Below are 4,823 nucleotides of genomic sequence, written 5' to 3'. Positions count from 1 at the left end.
TTATCACTCACTTCTTTCTTTCAAACACTCCCCTGCTGGGAAGGAGGGAACTGTCCCATTTGTACCCACCCTCTGCTCTCTCTCTCTCTCTCTCTCTCTCTCTCTCTCTCTCTCTGCTATATGTGCTTTTTATAAAGAGTAAGACAACTGCTGAATGCAACCCCTCTATTAGGAATTTATTTTATCTAAATCTCATGTTGATTTACTATCTTGTCATCTCTCCATCACTCACACACACTGTCTTGTTTACGCATACGCACACACAGACACAAAGCACACTCAAAACACAATTAAATCACACAACATGAGAATTTATGTTAATTGAATCAGGTCACAAAAACAATAAACAAAAGATCAAAATAAGAGGAAAATGAGAGAGAGTGGAAACCCCCCTTGCACAGCTACCCCCCCCCCCCCCCCAACACACACACACACACACACACACACACACACACAAACACAAACACACACAGCCCTTTAGGATTTATAGTTACTTTACTGTTTAAAAATATCTCCAGCTCACCAGAGGAGGAATGAAACTGAAGATTTGGCGCCATCTAACAACCAAAACGAGGATTAAATAGGGACACATCTGTATCATTTATTCACCCTCATGATGCTCTAAACCCGAATGATTTTCTTTTTTTCTGTGGAACATAAAGTAAGTTATTAGGCAGAATTTCACTATTAATAGCCATTGCACATGGCCTGGTCTAAAGGGGATCTAAAAACAAACAGACAACACAAAGTTCTGACACCCTATTTCCGGCAAGATGAAGAGACAAACACTTGCCCACCCTAAAAATCAAAATACTGTTGCATTAAAAGCTGTAGAAACTGAGTTATATAAATGACCACCAGGGGTCGGTGTTGTATAAATCAAGTTGACAACTTTTTAGAACGCTTCTAGAAACATTTTCGTTTTTTATTTTTTTATTTATTTATTTTTTTAATTGAAAGATGAGAATCCACACAATGACGAATACTTTTTTTTTATTATTTTTTTTTATCTATTATATAGAGTTTCCTTCAGGTTTTTATAACGGCAGTTTTGAGGTGCGTTCCACGTTCCGGTCCTCTGAAGTGGACTTCACACGGTATTCAGCCATCCTAAGGGAGATTCCGATCCAAAGAGAGCGTACATGTTCAGGTGGAAGAGCACTCTAAATGGCACAGGGAATAAACTTACATCGATGCGTCACTTCACAGGAAGTGAAGAGGTAAATTTACCCACCAGTCATTGCGAACCAGCAGAGTACTGACGTAGTGTAAACACTAAAATCAAACAAGCATACCCTGGCGTTTCAATTAAGTGTGCTTTCTATGCGATTGTGAGTGTACAAAGCACACGAGATGCGACCGTTCCATTATCATGACAACTGGTCAAATAACAGCTAAGACATACTTATTATAATATAAGCACATTTATTTTTTATGACACACTTATTATAATATAACCGCATAACATTTATTTTTTATTTTATTTTAAACAGCAACAGTCTGTTGTACGGTTTACAAGTCTGGAAAAATATATTACTTTAAATGTATAACAGTAAATATTTATACGTGGATGAATTATTTTAGTATAATATAATATAATATAATATATATATATATATATATCTATATGGATTTCCAAATGAACGAATTTTGTCAAGTGAAGTGGACTTCAGCAGATGTCCCGTGCTCAGTGAGTAGGGATCATTGAATACTGCGGATTGAAACGCATCTTTGGATTTATGAGTAAAATAAGTGGTTAACATTACTTGAAGATATTTGGCCTTTTTTTTTCTACAACATAAACTACACACAATCATACTTTAAATATTAAAGGTGCTGTAAGCGATTTTTTTTTAATGGAAAAGTATGCAAAAAAATGTCCTACTTCCTACGCTGAGTCCCTGAACAGCAAACAAAAATGCTCGTTCTCATTTGAAGCGAATAATTGAGGCTATGATTCATAATGTTTGAACTGCCACATGAACAAACAATGCTGCTGTTTTGCTCGTTTTTGTCTCAAAATTAGTGATGTCCAGTTTGTGAATGAATCATTCTTTTGAACCGGTTCTTTTTAGTGAACAAGTTGAACTAGTTCACCAAATCGGACTGAATCGTTTGAAAAAGTTCACGTCTTGAGTCAACACTGATCCACAAGTTACTCTATCTTAACATGTCTCTCGGATGTGCCTGACACTCCGAATCGAAATGAGCCGATAACCAGGCGTAATATGATCCTAGAACTGGTGATACCTGCTTTTGCCAACCCTTCTTTGCAATGAACCGCTCCAACTAGTTCACAAATCGGACTGAACACTCGGGTTGCAACAGTACTTGTGTCAACAGTACAATGAGTTGCTCGTAACAGTTCTCGAGTCAGCAGTACACTGATCTGAGGACAGCAACTCTTGAGTCAGCAGTACATTGAGTCGATCACAGCAGTTCTCATATCAACAGTACACTGATCCGAGGACAGCAGCTCTTGAGTCAACAGTACACTGAGTTGATCACAGCAGTTCTCGAGTCAACAGTACAATGGGTTGCTCGTAACAGTTCTTGAGTCAGCAGTACACTGATCCGAGGACAGCAGCTCTTGAGTCAACAGCACATTGAGTCGATCACAGCAGTTCTTGAGTCAACAGTACACTGATCCGAGGAGAGCAGCTCTTGAGTCAACAGTACATTGAGTTGATCACAGCAGTTCTCGAGTCAACAGTACAATGGGTTGCTCGTAACAGTTCTTGAGTCAGCAGTACACTGATCCGAGGACAGCAGCTCTTGAGTCAACAGCACATTGAGTCGATCACAGCAGTTCTCGAGTCAACAGTACACTGATCCGAGGACAGCAGCTCTTGAGTCAACAGTACACTGAGTTGATCACAGCAGTTCGAGTCAACAGTACAATGGGTTGCTCGTAACAGTTCTTGAGTCAGCAGTACACTGATCCGAGGAGAGCAGCTCTTGAGTCAACAGTACATTGAGTCGATCACAGCAGTTCTCGAGTCAACAGTACACTGATCCTAGGACAGCAGCTCTTGAGTCAACAGTACATTGAGTCGATCACAGCAGTTCTTGAGTCAACAGTACGAGTTGCTCGTAACAGTTCTTGAGTCAGCAGTACACTGATCCGAGGAGAGCAGCTCTTGAGTCAACAGTACAATGAGTTGCTCGTAACAGTTCTCGAGTCAGCAGTACACTGATCCGAGGACAGCAGCTCTTGAGTCAACAGTACATTGAGTCGATCACTGCAGTTCTTGAGTCAACAGTACACTGATCCGAGGACAGCAGCTCTTGAGTCAACAGTACATTGAGTCGATCACAGCAGTTCTCGAGTCAACAGTACACTGATTTGAGGACAGCATCTCTTGAGTCAACAGTACATTGAGTCGATCACAGCAGTTCTCGAGTCAACAGTACAATGAGTTGCTCGGAACAGTTCTTGAGTCAGCAGTACACTGATCCGAGGACAGCAGCTCTTGAGTCAACAGTACATTGAGTCGATCACAGCAGTTCTTGAGTCAACAGTACAATGAGTTGCTCGTAACAGTTCTCGAGTCAGCAGTACACTGATCTGAAGACAGCAGCTCTTGAGTCAACAGTACATTGAGTCGATCACAGCAGTTCTCAAGTCAACAGTACACTGATCCGAGGACAGCAGCTCTTGAGTCAAAAGTACATTGAGTCGATCATAGCAGTTCTCGAGTCAACAGTACACTGATCTGAGGACAGCAGCTCTTGAGTCAACAGTACATTGAGTCGATCACAACAGTTCATTGAAACGAACCATCTGAAAGAACCGGTTCGCGGAAAAGTATCGGACTTCCCATCATTACTCAAAATTATCTTTGGAGGGCAGGGTTTTGGAATTATTGGGCATGGCTAATTCAACGGCTCAGCCACGTGAAAGCTTAAGAACGCTAAAATCGCCTACAGCACCTTCACGGTTGAGGTAGCTGTTTGTAATTTATGTTGTAGAACAAAGCATCCACGTATCTTATTACCACAGACCTTATTTTACTCATAGATCTAAAACTGCCATTATAAAAATCTATAGGAAATTCCTGAGGGAACACATGGCAAATTAGCCTTCTGGGTTCGCCTACAAATTGACGTCATGGCTATGCAAACATTGCGTGCCCACTTTTCCCGCCTTCTGATTTCTGGAAGTATTTTTCCCATTCATTTTTTCCATGGGCTTTTCATAAAATGCATTTATAAAAGAGTTCTAAGCCATGAACCAAACCAGCTCCGAAGTGAATTACAACATTACAAACTTTGATTTGAAGCAAAGAAATATTTGAAAAAAAAAAAAAAAAAAAAAAAAACTAGATAAAAGAGTACTATGGGAACTATGGAAACATGTAAAACTATTGATTTTTGGTTGTTGATTATAAGTATATAAATAATATATTTTAGGTTTACTGCAAAAATATTCTGATATATACAAATATATATGTAGTTTGAGGGTGTAGGGAGACACATGGGTGGGGTTACAATTTCCGAGGCCCCAAGCAACCATCCAGCCAGAGGGCCCCCTTTCGCATTTTTAGATTTGTATAATAACTTCAGCAGGTTCAAATGTTTGGAATTGCGCGAATGGGTGAAGCTGCACCACTTTACCTTTACAATGCATGTGAACCGCTCCAAGATGGCTGAAAACAGCGTAAAAAAACATGAACACAAAACAATGTATAACTGTCACCCCTTGAGTGTTTTGTTCAGATTTCTGACTGGGGCCCCACACAATTGCGTGGTATTCGTGGTGGTTAACACAGCTAATGGGGAGACAGACTCAACTGCGTCATTCACAGTGCATCATGGAAGTG

This window comes from Myxocyprinus asiaticus, chromosome 24 (genome assembly GCF_019703515.2).
Source record: "Myxocyprinus asiaticus isolate MX2 ecotype Aquarium Trade chromosome 24, UBuf_Myxa_2, whole genome shotgun sequence".
Lineage (NCBI taxonomy): Eukaryota > Metazoa > Chordata > Actinopteri > Cypriniformes > Catostomidae > Myxocyprinus > Myxocyprinus asiaticus.
The sequence above is the reverse complement of the archived record's forward strand: the minus strand, read 5'-3'. Positions refer to the sequence as shown.